Source organism: Peromyscus californicus, unplaced genomic scaffold (assembly GCF_007827085.1).
Source record: "Peromyscus californicus insignis strain IS unplaced genomic scaffold, ASM782708v3 Scaffold_10__1_contigs__length_136768540, whole genome shotgun sequence".
Taxonomy (NCBI): Eukaryota; Metazoa; Chordata; class Mammalia; order Rodentia; family Cricetidae; genus Peromyscus; species Peromyscus californicus.
Window position 1 is genome coordinate 12,070,774 of NW_026294391.1, and position 15,281 is coordinate 12,086,054.

At 41.9% G+C, this 15,281-nt stretch overlaps 1 non-coding gene across 1 annotated transcript; it reads right to left on the reverse strand.

The window, feature by feature from the left end:
* Window positions 1-7,814: 7,814 nt before the first annotated feature.
* Trnal-caa (transfer RNA leucine (anticodon CAA)) lies at window positions 7,815-7,919 on the reverse strand. Its single transcript has 2 exons — window positions 7,882-7,919; window positions 7,815-7,860 (listed from the first exon to the last, which is right to left on the reverse strand). It is a non-coding gene; the product is annotated as a tRNA-Leu (tRNA).
* Window positions 7,920-15,281: the final 7,362 nt, after the last annotated feature.

Consider the following 15,281-nt stretch of genomic DNA (forward strand, 5'->3'; position numbering starts at 1 on the left):
AAGTGGATCAGAGCTCATACCTTGGGACAACACCAACAAAGAGCTTATAGGTTTCACAGCATGAACAGGTGTCAGGAACCTCAGAGGCTACCAACAGTTCAGAATCCTAACACTATTTGATATTGTGATCAGATTGGTCAGGCAGTTGAAGTCCTGGAATATGTGACCACAGATAGTCCTGGAATATGTGACCACAGATAGTCCTGGAATATGTGACCACAGATAGATAGTCCTGGAATATGTGACCACAGATAGTCCTGGAATATGTGACCACAGATAGTCCTGGAATATGTGACCACAGACAGATTAGAGGTCTGCCCGAAGACCCACAAAGAAATCAGTCTTCAAACTCCAGACCCTGAGTCATGCACATAAACAGATCAAAAAAGTTCACCTTTTCTCAAAAAATGATTTTCTATTTATTTGATGTAGCCAACATTGTAGTACTGTATGTTCAAACACAAATCTTCAAATCTCAGAAAGGTTTGCTTATGCAAAATAATACTAAATATTTGAGTCTGTTTTATGTCTGTTTGGTTACTAGTGAACAGGAAGTAACAAACTCTGTATCATAATTTATTTATTTTTTCTTTGTCAACTTCTTTTTTATTTTTATTTTTTATTTAATTAATTAATTTATTTATTTTTCTATTATCAGCTTGATACAGTATAAATTATTATCTTAATAGTGAAATGTTTCATTGAGGCTTGCTCAGTAATTGAGTAAAACCAAAACTTATTATAAGCTACAGTCATCCTAGGGTCCCCCCTTCTATATATATAGCCTCCAAGATTCTGTGGGTTGCAGTCTGATTGTTCTTTGCTTTATATCTAGAATCCACTTATGAGTGAGTACATACCATGTTTGTCCTTCTGGGTTTGGGTTATTTCACTCAGGATGATATTTTCTAGTTCCATCCATTTGCCTGCAAATTTCATGCTGTCATTGTTTTTCTCTGCTGAGTAGTATTCCATACTGTATATGTACCACATTTTCCTAATCCATTCTTCAGTTGACGGGCATCTAGGTTGTTTCCAGGTTCTGGCTATTACAAATAGTGCTGCTATGAACGTAGTTGAGCATGTATCTTTGTGGTGTGCCCAAGAGTGGTATGGCTGGGTCTTGAGGTAGATCGATCCCCAATTTTCTGAGAAACCACCATACTGATTTCCACAGTAGTTGTACAAGTTTGCACTCCCACCAACAGTGGAGGAGTGTTCCCTTTGCTCTGCATCCTCTCCAACATAAGGTGTCTTCAGTGTTTTTGATCTTAGCCATTCTGACAGGTGTAAGGTGGTATCTCAGAGTCGTTTTGATTTGCATTTCTCTTATGATTAAGGATGTTGAGCATTTCTTTAAATGTCTTTCAGCCATTTGTGATTCTTGTTTTGTGAATTCTCTGTTTAGTTCTTTAGCCCATTTTTTAATTGGATTGTTCAGTATTTTGATGTCTAGTTTCTTGAGTTCTTTATATACTGTGGAGATCAGTCCTCTGTCAGATATGGGGTTGGTGAAGATCTTTTCCCATTCTGTAGGCTGTCTTTTTGTCTTACTGACTGTGTCTTTTGCCCTACAAAAGCTTCTCAGTTTCAGGAGGTCCCATTTATTAATTGTTGCTCTCAGTGTCTGTGCTACTGGTGTTATATTTAGGAAGTGATCTCCAGTGCCAATGCGTTCAAGAGTACTTCCTACTTTCTCTTCTATTAAGTTTAGTGTAACTGGGTTTATGTTGAGGTCTTTGATCCACTTGGACTTGAGTTTTGTGCATGGTGACAGATATGGATCTATTTTTAATCTTTTACATATTGACATCCAGTTATGCCAGCACAATTTGTTGAAGATACTTTCTTTTTTCCACTGTATAGTTTTGGCTTCTTTGTCAAAAATCAGGTGTTCATATGTGTGTGGATTAATGTCAGGGTCTTCAATTTGATTCCATTGGTCTGTATGTCAGTTTTTATACCAGTACCAAGCTATTTTTATTACTATAGCTCTATAGTAGAGCTTGAGGTCAGGGATGGTGATGCCTCCAGAGGTTGCTTTATTATACAGGATTCTTTTAGCTATCCTGGATCTTTTGTTTTTCCATATGAAGTTGAGCATTTTTCTTTCCAAGTCTGTGAAGAATTGTGTTGGGATTTTGATGGGGATTGCATTGAATCTGTAGATTGCTTTTGGTAAGATTGCCATTTTTACTATGTTAATACTACCTATCCATGAGCATGGGAGATCCTTCCATTTTCTGATATCTTCTTCAATTTCTTTCTTTAGAGATTTAAAGTTCTTATCAAACAGGTCCTTCACTTTTTTAGTTAGTGTTATCCCAAGGTATTTGATATCATTTGTGGCTATTGTAAAGGGTGATGTTTCTCTGACTTCTTTCTCAGCCCTTTTATCTTTGTGTATAGGAGGGCTACTGATTTTTTTTTAGTTGATCTTGTATCCTGCCACTTTACTGAAGGAGTTTATCAGCTGTAGGAGTTCCCTGGTAGAATTTTTGGGGTCACTTATGTACACTATTATATCATCTGCAAATAGTGAAAGTTTGACTTCTACCTTTCCCAATTTGTATCCCCTTGATCTCCTCTTGTTGTCTTATTGCCCTAGCTAGAACTTCAAGTACTATATTGAATAAATATGGGGAGAGTGGACAGCCTTGTCTTGTTCCTGATTTTAGTGGAATCGCTTTGAGTTTCTCTCCATTTAATTTGATGTTGGCTGTTGGCTTGCTGTAAATTGCCTTTATTATGTTTAGGTATGTTCCCTGTATTCCTGATCTCTCCAAGACCTTTATCATGAAGGGGTGTTGGATTTTGTCAAAGGCTATTCAGCATCTAGTGAGATGATTTTTTTCTTTCAGATTGTTTATATGGTGTATTACATTGACAGAGTTTTGCATGTTGAACCATCCTTGCATCCCTGGGATGAAACCTACTTGGTCATGGTGGATAATTTTTTTGATGTGTTCTTGGATTCGGTTTGCCAATATTTTGTTGAGTATTTTTGCATCAATGTTCATGAAGGAGATTGGTCTGTAATTCTCTTTCTTTGTTGCATCTTTGTGTGGTTTGGGTATCAGGGTAATTGTAGCCTCATAAAAAGAGTTTGGTAATGTTCCTTCTGTTTCTATTGTGTGGAACAATTTGAAGAGTATTGGAATTAGTTCTTTTTTGAAAATCTGGTAGAATTCTGCACTGAAGCCATCTGTTCCTGGGTTTTTGTTGGTTGGGAGACTTTTGATGACTGTTTCTATTTCTTTAGGGTTATTGGTCTATTTAAATAGTCTATCTGGTCTTAGTTTAACTTTGGTATGTGGTATCTATCCAGAAAATTGTCCATTTCTTCCAGATTTTCCAATTTTGTGGAGTACAGGTTTTTGAAGTATGACCTGATGATTCTCTGGATTTCCTCATTGTTTGTTGTTATGTCTCCCTTTTCATTTCTGAATTTGTTAATTTGGGTGCTCTCTCTTTGCCTTTTGGTTAATTTGGCTAGGGGTTTGTCTATCTTGTTGATTTTTTTCAAAGAACCAACTCTTTGTTTCACTGATTTCTTGGTATTGTTCTCTTGGTTTCTATTTCATTGATTTCAGCCCTCAATTTGATTATTTCCTGGTGTCTATTTCTCCTGGGTGAGTTTGTTTCCTTTTGTTCTAGAGTTTCAGTTGTGCTGTTAATTCATTGGTATGAGCTGTCTCAATCTTCTTTATGTGTGCATTTAGAGCTATGAATTTTCCTCTTAGCACTGCTTTCATTGTGTCCCATAAGTTTTGGTATGTTGTACTTTCATTTTCATTGAATTCTAGGAAATCTTTAATTTCTTTTTTTATTTCTTCCTTGACCCATTGGTGTTTCCGGTGGGCATTATTCAGTTTCCATGAGATTGTAGGCTTTCTATAATTTTTGTTTTTGTTGTAATCTAACTTTAAGGCATGGTGGTCCGATAAGATACAGGAGGTTATTCCAATGTTTTTGTATCTGTTGAGATTTGCTTTGTGACCAAGCATGTGGTCAATTTTTGAGAAGGTTCCATGGGGTGCTGAGAAGAAGGTATATTCTTTTTTTGTTAGGATGGAATGTTCTGTAGACATCGATTAAGTCTATTTGAGTCATAACATCAGTTAGGTCCTTTATTTCTTTGTTAAGTTTCAGTCTGGTAGATCTGTCTTTTGGTGAGAGTGGTGTGTTGAAATCTTCCCACTACTAATGTGTGGGGTTCGATGTGCAACTTAAGCTTTAGTAATGTTTCTTTTATGAATGTGGGTGCCTTTGTATTTGGGGCATAAATGTTCAGAATCGAGACTTCATCTTGGTGGATTTTTCCTGTGATAAATATGTAATGTCCATCCTGATCTCTTTCGATTGATTTTAGTTTGAAGTCTATTTTATTAGATATTAGGATAGCTACACCAGCTTGCTTCTTCGGTCCATTTGATTGGAAAGCCTTTTTCCAGCCCTTTACTCTGAGATAGTGTCTGTCTTTGAAGTTAAGGTGTGTTTCTTTTATGCAGCAGAAGGGTGGATCCTGTCTTCTTACCCATTCTGTTAGCCTGTGTCTTTTAATAGGTGAGTTGAGACCATTGATATTGATGGATATTAATGACCAGTGATTGTTAATTCCTGTTATTTTTTTGGTGGTAGTGTTGCATTTTCCTTCTTTGGTATTTGTTGGTGTGGGATTATCTATTGCCTGAGTTTTCATGGGTGTGTTTAGTTTCTTTAGGTTGGAATTTTCCTTCTAGTGCTTTCTGTAGGGCTTGGTTTGTGGACAGGTATTGTTTAAATCTGGTTTTATCATGGAATATTTTGTTTACTCCATCTATGGTGATTGAGAGTTTTGCTGGGTATAATAGTCTGGGTTGGCATCCGTGGTCTCTTAGTGTCTGCATAACATTTGTCCAGGACCTTCTAGCTTTCATAGTCTCTATTGAGAAGTCTGGTGTTATTCTGATGGGTCTGTCTTTATATGTTACTTGGTCTTTTTCCTTGTGGCTCTTAATATTTTTTCTTTGTTCTGTACTATTTGGTGTTCTGTAAGCTTCTCTCTCTCTTTTTTTTTTTTTTTTTTGGAGCTGAGGACCAAGGGGACCTCTTTTTTGGATCCAGCCTATTTGGTGTTCTGTAAGCTTCTCTTTTTTTTTTTTTTTTTTTAGCTGAGGACCGAACCCAGGGCCTTGTGCTTGCTAGGCAAGCGCTCTACCACTGAGCTAAATTTCCAACCCCTCTGTAAGCTTCTTGTATCTTCATAGGTATTTCTTTCTTTAGATTAGGAAAGTTTTCTATGATTTTGTTGAATATATTTTCTGTGCCTTTGAGTTGGTATTCTTCTCCTTCTTCTATCCCTATTATTCTTAGGTTCGGTCTTTTCATGGTGTCGCAAATTTCTTGGATGTTTTCTGTTATGACTTTTTTGTCTTTAGTGTTTTCTTTGACTGACGAATCTATTTTCTCTACTGTGTCTTCAGTGTCAGAGATTCTCTGTTCCATCTCTTGCATTCAGTTGGTTATGCCTGTTTCTGTAGTTCCTGTTCGTTTAGTCAGGATTTCTATTTCCAGCATTCCCTCAGCTTGTGTTTTCTTTATTGTCTCAATTTCAATTTTCAGATCTTGAATTGTTTCCTTCATCTGTTTAATTACTTTTTCTTGACTTTCTTTGATTTCTTCCAATTTTTTGTTTGTTTTTTCTTCCATTTCTTTAAGGGAATTTTTTATTTCCTCTTTAAGGGAGTTTTTCATTTCCTTCTAAGGGAATTTTTTATTTCTTCTTTAAGGGCCTCTATCATCTTCTTAAAGTCATTTTTAGGATTGATTTCTTCTGTTTCTTCTGCCTTGGTATGTTCAGGTCTTGCAGGTGTAGAATCACTAGGTTCTGATGTTGTCATATAGGTCTTTATGTTGTTGCCTGTATTTTTGCACTGGCGTCTACTCATCCTTTCCTCTGCTCGGTGCAGGCGGTGTCTGTGTCTGGAGGTTCCTCTCTTGTTCTAATTGTTAGTCTTGGTCCACTAGGAGTTCTTGGTTAAATTGGTGCTGTTGGGCTCCGTTTCTTCGGGAGCAGCTTAGTCAAATCAGTGTTAGTGGGTTCTGTCTCTGGAAGCAGTTGTTCCCAGTTGGTGTAGGGTGTGCTTATGGTTTCAGTGGTTGTTAGGTATGTAGGGGTTAGTTTTTTTGGGTTTTTTTTTTTTTTTTTTGGTGGGGGAGCAGGGAAAGGTAGCTGTCTGGTCGCTGGGACTCCGATGGGTAGGGTCTAGGGGCTGGAGACCTGATCTGCCGGTCTGGAGATGGGAGCTTACCTGTTCCCAGTCTGTGTAGTGTATACTTACGATTCTGGTGATCTGGTTCAGTGGCTGGGTGGTGTCTTCTTCTGTGTTCTCAGGTCACGTTTTGCTCATTCGTCAACTCCTCAGCTGATCTTGTTTCCTCAGACTGCAAACTGTAGGATTCTGGATCCTCTCCCGGATGGATTTCAGCTGAGCAGGGTAGTCTCACCAACACCTCCAAGTTGTTGGGTTTCGCAGGATCAGCAGCTGGGCCCTGGGTTGGCCTCAGACAGAGTGTTCAGATCCGTTCTGGTCTTGTCCCACAGAGACGGCTCCTTCCCCGGGTGTTGGGATTAAAGGCGTCCCTGTTCCAAGCTCTTGATTAAGAGCTTGTTTTCAGTAACTCCTCTGTTGTCAACTTCTTAATAATAAATGATTTTAATGAAATTCCCAAATGAGGGTGAACTTTAGTCAACCTGGAGATTCCAGGGTGGGAAGTGGGGGCTGGAAACCAGCGTCCTTTGCTCCAACTCACCATAAGACCTTTCTCGACACGTTTCCTTTGAGCTCCCGCGTTTCAGGTTGTTTGAGTCTGTTTGATGTGCATGGGTAGATGAAAGGAAGACCTCATAATTTATTGTACTGGCAATCAAAGATGATCATTTTCTGTGACTTCAGAAATGTTAAGGCAATATTAAGTATTAACTATGGTAGCAGTTTTATAACATATCCTCTTCAACAAAGCATGTCTCTATGACCTCTCCCCATAAGTACAGTTTTCTCTCAGTTGATGAGGTGAAATACTGTATTTAAACATGAACCTGACTTTTTCTTTTGAATCCCTGAAATTTTTTGCACATATGTGGTGCCGTTAAGTGTTCTTTATTTCATGCATCAATCAGTATATGTGTTAAGATGTTTACTGTTTTAAAATGGGGGCATAATCACATACTTTGGAATCTGCCGAAGTCCTCGGACTATTCAGATGGAATACGGTTAGACTGAGTGACATTCTGTTCTTTCCCTACCATGTGTATCTCAGACTCAAACATACACATTTCTTCCTTCTCCTGAGACTGAACTATGAAAGCTGATTTTTATCCGGCTATAAACAGCAAAGGGCAGAGTCAGATGTTGTCTAAAAGGGTGTTTTGAAACTGTGGGACTCAGGTAATATTGCTGAGTTACAAAGGGATCAGGATTCATGATTGTTGGTCATAAAAACACTGCAGATCCAAACAAAAAAAAAAGTTCACATCCAGGGATCCAGCTTAGAGAACAAACATGTCCGTAGGTCAAGTTTTCATGAGTAGATCTAAAAGCTCAAGTGCTGTGATAATACCTTCAACACAGATAAAAGACATCACACTCTCGGGTTATGCCAGGGAACCCGCGACTAGGCAACGTGGCGACTTGTCGCCCTGGAGGACCCCACAATGTCAGCAGCTGAGAAAATCTTACAAGGGAGGGACCGGCTCCTGAGCGGAGGAATACTAAAAAAATAAATAAATAGATAAATAAAAATAACACAGAGGGAAAAAAAAAAACCTTACGTGTCAGAAGTGGGAATCGAACCCACACCTCCTTTCGGAGACCAGAATACCCACCGGAAGGCTGCTGCCTTGGGTCTGGCGCCTTAGACCACTAGGCTGTACTGACACCTGAGAGGCTCTGCCTTCCTGCTTCTCTTGAAGCCTGCGCGCTGCTACGTGTGCAGTCATTCCGCAATGTCCCTCCCAGCTGGCTGCAGCGGCCAATAGTGAGCTCCACGCTGTCGCCCCCCTGTAGACCCAGAAACGCAACGCGGGGAGAGACGGGGAGAGATGGAGAGATGCAGGCAGCATGGAGTAGCGGCAGAGGACTGGGCTGTCACCCTTGTTTCCGGGCAAATGCAGCCAGCGATCGGGATACAACCGGAGACCAGACTGGGAGCTCCGGGCTTCCCTCTGAGCGACCTGGGTTAGGTGAGGGTCGCTCCAGCAGCCGCGACACAACTCGGAGTGCTTCAGCTTGCAAAGGGAAAGCTCAGGACCTCCCTGCAGAACAGTCCTGGACCGGCCGGCGGATGGCTGAGTGCCTTCCTCCCAGACCACCTGTCGTCCCCTTCCTCTCTTCCCCCGACTTCTTCCTCCATGTAACCCCAACACTTCCCTTTCCCTGGTGAGCTGATAGGGAGAAAATCAGTATTGCTATTCAACCTGCGAGAAAACCACCACCACCACCACCACCACCACCACCACCACCACCACCACCACCACCACAAAAAAAAACTACCACCAACAAAACCACACAAGGCTATGAAAGGTAGAGGGGTCAGAACTGCTGGGGGAAATCTCATTAAAGCAATTTCCCTTTGGAAAAAAAAAAAGACATCACACCCTCTTGTCCTTTCTCCAATGAATGCATCAGACATTTAACACCATCAAACATCACCTACAAATAGTTCAGGAAATTTACATCTTGGGATCCACATCAACAGAAAGATGATGTATAACCAGGAGACCATAAAACCACAAAGAGCTTATCAACTGCACACCCTGTATAGACACCCAACTTGATCAGAGACCACACTGCCCTCAGGTAATGACCTAGAAACAGATCACAGACTTTATTTTCTGTGGCACACCCTTAAAGAGATGACAGGTTACACCCTCATTTATCTGCAGATGGATCCAAGAAATTACAATATCAGACACACTCCTATAAATATCATTGCTTTGTCATCTCTCCTAGGGACCTTTTGATAGAAAAGGTCACATATCCACACATTTCAGAATATTAGGAGATGGACACTTTCAGGGACCATTGTTCTACCAACTGTAGATATTATCTACACACGCAGTTAAGAAAATCATACCTTAGCTAGATATGTTGTATCATGCTTATAAATCTCAAACTCAGAAAGCTGAGAGGAATTTCTTGGACACCCAGAGCTACCACAGGAGATTCTGTCTCAAAACAACAGCAAACAAAACAAACAAACAGAAAGATGTATACCTTTAATCTTAGCATTTGGGAGGCAGAGGCGGACAGATCTCTTGAGTTCAAGGCCAGGATGGTCTACAAAGAAAGATTTTGTCTCAAAAAACCCAAACAACAAAATAAGGGAAAAGAACAGGAAAAAAAACTTTATATCCTAAGAAACACACCCATAAGTAACATGAACCCCCCACAGAGCTCTACCCTTGGACACTTATCTCAGAGAGGAGCAAGGTACATGTTCTGTGGCATTTCCACACAAATAGGGCAGATACCTCAGGAGCTGTGGCATATAATTAAACAAAGGATACCTTACCCCTTGACACATACATTCAACATCATGTTCTATTTTATGTTTTTGTAACAAAATACTGAAAGCAGAGTGCTTTTATTTATTTATTTGTTTTTTTGTGCATTGGTATTTTTGTCTCCATGTATCTTGGTGTGAGGGTGTCAGCTCTTGGAGTTACAGACAGCTGTGAGCTGCCATGTGGGTGCTGGGAGGGATGCTCCACCACTTAATAACTTAATAATGCTTTAATTCATTGTAGCAAACGTCTGGGGAGTATTGTGAGACTGGATTTTAAGGGTGTGGGTAAACCTGGATCAGAGTTTATCAATATGGGCCCACTGAGCAGAGGTTCTGGGGAGTTTGGTTTGCATGTTTGTTTTTGAGACAGGGTTTCTCTGTGTATCTCTGGCTGTCCTGGAACTCACTCTGTAGACCAGGCTGGCCTCAAACTCAGAGATCTGCCTGCCTCTGCCTCCCCACCCCCACCCCAAGTGCTGGGATTAAAGGCATGTACCATCACCACTTGAAAGAGATTTTAAGTTTAATATTGAAGCTCAAACGGTTTTAAAAAGTACCAAGAGTTAAGACTGGCAGTGGTGGCACATACGTTTAATCCCAGTACTCAGGAGGCAGAGGCAGGTGGGTCTCTGAGTTCGAGGCCAGCCTGGTCTACAGAGTGAGTTCCAGGACAACAAGGGCTACACAGAGAAACCCTGTCTCAAAAAAAAAAATGAAAGAAAAAAAGAAAAGGTAAGAAGAGTTTATTGGTTGGCCTACTGAGGAGAAGCTAGAGGTGTCTGGGATAACTTGTCTTAGTATTGATGAAGGGATTCTAAGGCTCAGATAACCTGGAGTGCTGGAGTAGATCTACTGTTTAAAACCTAATCCTCCACAAGGGAGAGCCCTGAAGACACACTCTTCTCTAACATCATATTACCAGGCTTGGTGGCACAAACCTTTAATCTCAGCACTCAGGAGGCAATGGCAGGCTGATCTCTGAGTTCGAGGCCAGCCTGATCTACAACAAGAGTTCCAGGACGGCCAAAGCTGTTGCACAGAGAAATCCTGTCTTGAAAAAAAAAAACCCATAAATTGGGGGTGGGGGGAGGCAAGGCACGAGCATATTTGAAGTGCTTTATCTTTACCTTTTTCTCTGTGCCAGACTAGGGTGGGTCTAATTAGACTCCTGGAGTAGCAGGGGCCAAGGGACAGCACTGAATCACCAAAGGAAAGGGGAGCAGTCACCATAATGGGCAGTACAAGTCATTTCTATAATGGTTTGACTGGTGTAGACCTTTGGCATTGGCTAATTAACATGGTGTATCCAAGAATGAAAAAGATAAGAAGCCTACTAAAAGTTTCAATCTGTGTAAGTAAGCAGGAAACCCTAGAACAAGTGATAGGTTACCTTGATCATAACAATAGAGAATCATGGTCCAGCAACCAGATTTGAGCCAGTTCACAGGCCACAACCCCATGAAATGAAGAGAAAGTCCTCTTGAGAAAGAATTGTGTTATAATATTCTGCAGAGTTTACTGTTGGCCTTCTCCTATCCTTCCCCAGAGAGACCTACAGTCTTTTTTTTAAAGATTTATTTATTATGTATACAGTGTTTTTGCTTTGTGTGCATGTATGTATGTATGTATGTACACCAGAAGAGGTCACCAGATCTCACTACAGAAGGTTGTGAGCCACCATGTGGTTGCTGGGAATTGAACTCAGGACCTCTGGAAGAACAAACAGTGCTCTTAATCTCTGAGTCATCTCTCCAGCCCCAAGACCTACAGTCTTTTACTAGGATAAGTGTACACTGAGGCAATGAAAATAGACCTTCTAGGGCCTACTGGATACTGGCTCTGAACTGACCTTGACTCCATGAGATTGCCCACAGCATTGTGGCCCTCCAGTGAGGCTTGGCTGTTCACTCCTTTAATCCTTGGGATTAAAGTTCACTTGGGAGGCAGAGGCAGGTGGATCTCCATGAGTTCTAGATTAGCCAATGTTTGCCAGAAAAAAAAAAAAAAATAGGGACTTGTGAATGTTAGGTGATAGATGGAGTTTTGGCGGAAGTCCAACTTCCAGTAGGTCCAGTGGGCCCCCAAACCATCCTGTTTATTTCCCCAGTCCCAGAAGGTATAATTGGTATAGTATACATAGCAGTGGGTAGAATCCCCACATTGGTTCCCTGACCTGTGTAGTGAGGACCATCATGGTTAGAAGAGGCAAATAGAGTCGGCTCCACCAAGGAAAACAGTGAACCCCAAACAACAGAAATTAGTGCCATCACCAAGGACTGGAAAAACTGTGAAGGGGTAGTGGGTGTCACCACATCTCCCTTTAACTCTCTTTAATCTGTGACAGACGGATCATGGAGAATGACAGCTGACTATCAAAAACTGAATGGTGACTCCAATTGCAGCTGCTGGTGTCCTTACTTGAGCAGATTAACACATCTCCTGGTACATGGCATATAGCCATTGATCTATCAGTACTGGTCCATAAGGACCACCAGAAGCAATTTGCTTTTAGTCGGCAAGACCAGCAGTATACATTTATAAATTTTACCTCAAGGACGTATTAACTCTCCAGCCCTGTGTCATAACTTAGTTCAGGGCTGGAGAGATGGCTCAGTGGTCAAGAGCATGGGCTGCTCTTCCAGAGGCCCGGGTTCAATTCCCAGCACCCACATGGCAGCTCACAACTGTCTGTAACTCCAGTTCCTTGGGATCCGACACCCTCATACTGATATACATGCAGGCATAACACCAATGTACATAAAATTAAAAAAGTAAAATAAAATAAAGTGAAAACAGATTTAAAAAGTAAATAATTTAGTTCAAATGGATCTTGATTGTCTGTCTCTTCTACAAAAGATCACATTGGTGCACTACAGTGAGGACATTATCTGATTGTACCAAGTGAGCAGGGGGTAGTAACCACTTTGGACTTTTTGGCAACATATATGCTTATTAGAGGATGGGAAATAAATCCAACCAAAATTCAAGGGCCTTCTATCTTGGTGAAATTTCTACGAGTCCAGAGTGTGGGGCATGCAGAGATATTCCTTTTAAGGTGTACCGGCCTTTCCTGTCACCAAGAAAGAAGCATAATTCTTAGTGGGTTTATTCGGACTTTGGCGGCAGCACACCTTCACTTGGGTGTGTTTCCAACCATAAACCAAGTGACTCAGAAATCTGCTAGTTTTTAGTGGGGCCCAGAACAGGTCCAGGCTGCTGTGCGGGCTGCTCTACCATTTGGGCCATACAATCCAGCAGACCCGATGGTACTTGAGGTACCAGTGGCCGAGAGGGATGCTGTTTGGAGCCTCTGACAGGCCTCTATAGGTGAATCACAGTGGAAGCCCTTGGGATTTTGGACAAACTCCTACCATCATCTGCAGATGACTATTCTCCCTTTGAGAGACAGATCTTGGCCTGCTCTTAGGTCTTAGTGGAAAGAAGACACTTGATAATGAGCTACCAGTTTATATCATGCCACCTGAGCTGCTCATCATAAACTGGGTATTACTTGACCCACAAAGACATGAAGTTGGATGGTGAATAGAAACAATCCATCATTAAATAGATATATACACGATCAGCCAAGCTGGTCCTGAGAGCATAAGCAAGTTACAGGAGGAAGCGCCCAAATGACTATGGTTCCTACTCCCATTACAATGCCTTCTGTCCCCAAGTAAGCACCCGTGGCCTCAGGGAGTGTGTGCACTATGATGGAATGAGGAAGAGAAGACCAAGCCTGGCTTAAGAATGGTCCTTGTGGCACACGCCTTTAATCCTAGCACTCGAGAGGCAGAGCCAGACTGATCTCTGTGAGTTCGAGGCCAGCCTGTTCTACAGAGCGAGATCCAGGATAGCCCGAGCTACACAGAGAAACCCTGTCTCAAAAAAAAAAAAAAAAAGAATGGTCCTTGCTGGGTGGTGGCAGTGTATGCCTTTAATCCCAGCACTTGGGAGGCAGAGGCAGGAGAATCTCTGGGTTCAAGGCCAGCCTGGTCTACAGAGTGAGCTCCAGGACAGCCAGGATGGTTACACAGAGAAACCTTGTTTTGGAAAAAAAAAAAGAAAGAAAAGAATGGTCCTGGGGGTGGTGGGGCTGAAGAGATGGCCTATGGGGGCCATTTTTATTCAAACCACCATAGGGAAGAACCCCAGAGCCTACACCCCTAGCTCAGAAATTTTTTAACAAATCTCAAGTACTATGTATGGTACAAATAGATTAGATACCTCATTATCATGAAACAAAACCCCACAACATATTAGAGGCCTCACATCTTGATAAATACACACAATAAATAAAGCAACTTAAAATCTTGGGTTATGCCAGGTGGTGGGGGCGCACACCTTTAATCTCAGCACTTGGGATTCAGAGGTAGGCAGATCTCTGTGAGTTCAAGGCCAGCTGGTTCCAGGACAGCCAGGGCTGTTACACAGAGAAACCTTGTCTCGAAAAACAAAAACAAAAATCCTAGGACACATACCCACAAGGAGGCAAGAGTACCCCAATCTTAGGGTACTTTCCATTGCTGCCATGAAACATCACGACCAAAAGCAACTTGGAAAGGAAAGGGTTTATTTGGCTTACACTTTCACTCTACTGTTCAGGACTGAAAGAAGTCAGGACAGGAACTCACAGGACAGATATCTGGAGGCAGGAGCTGATGCAGAGGCCATGAGGGGCGCTGCTTACTGGTTTGATTCCATATGGCTTGCTCAGCCTGCTTTCTTATAGAACCGAGGACCACCTGCCCAGGGGTGGCACCACCTACCATGAGCTAGGCCCTCCTCCACTGATCACTAAGAAAATGCCTTCCAGCCTGATCTCACGGAGACATTTTCTGAAATGAGGCTCCCTTCTCGCCGGTGACTCTAGACTGTGTCAGGCTGACATAAAGCTACCCAGCACAGAAATATACTTGTAAACAGATCATGGGCCTTCCTTCTGGGATACTCACACACAAAGAACTCAGAAATCTCATACCTGGGATATACATGTCTTACCAAATAATAAGCCTCCCAGACCATTAAATATGTAAGCATAAAAATCAAAATCTCATACGCTTGTGAAAGACAATGTAATGAAAGGAGTTCTTTTGACTGAACGTTTCAGGGTTTCAGTTCACCACAGTGAAGAGGGCACGGCACAGCATCTTATCTAAGGGTGGACAGGAAGCAGAGGGAAAGAAAGGGACTAGAGACTAGTCCCTTTACAGCCATGCTGTCAGTGACCTACTACTCCAGCTAGGACCCACCTCCCTAAGTTTCTGTCTCTCCCCCAGCCTCCGCCCCCCAAAATACTGCTACCAACTAGAGACCAAGCATCTAGCACATGAGCCCGTGTGAAATAGTTCATATTTAAACCATAAGAAGTGTCAGGCTGTCAGAGGTCTGGTGCTGAAAGCTGGGATGCATCCCCACAGACAGCTGTGAGACATCTTCAGAAACAGAGCAGAGAGCTCACATCCTGGGGAAACTCAAACATATCAGAGTCCGCGTTTACCAGAAGTCACACCACTAAGCACCAAAGACAAAGACTTCCATGTGGGATATAGCTCCACTTCAGATCATAGCCACAGAGACCACAACAAAGACACCTTACACTCTGAGACCCATATCAACAAACAGATTGGGGTTCATTCTCACCACGTGGGATGTCCTTCAGAACACATCAGAATCCATATAAACCACATACAGATCAGAGATCTCAAATGCTATAATATAAACACCCCAGG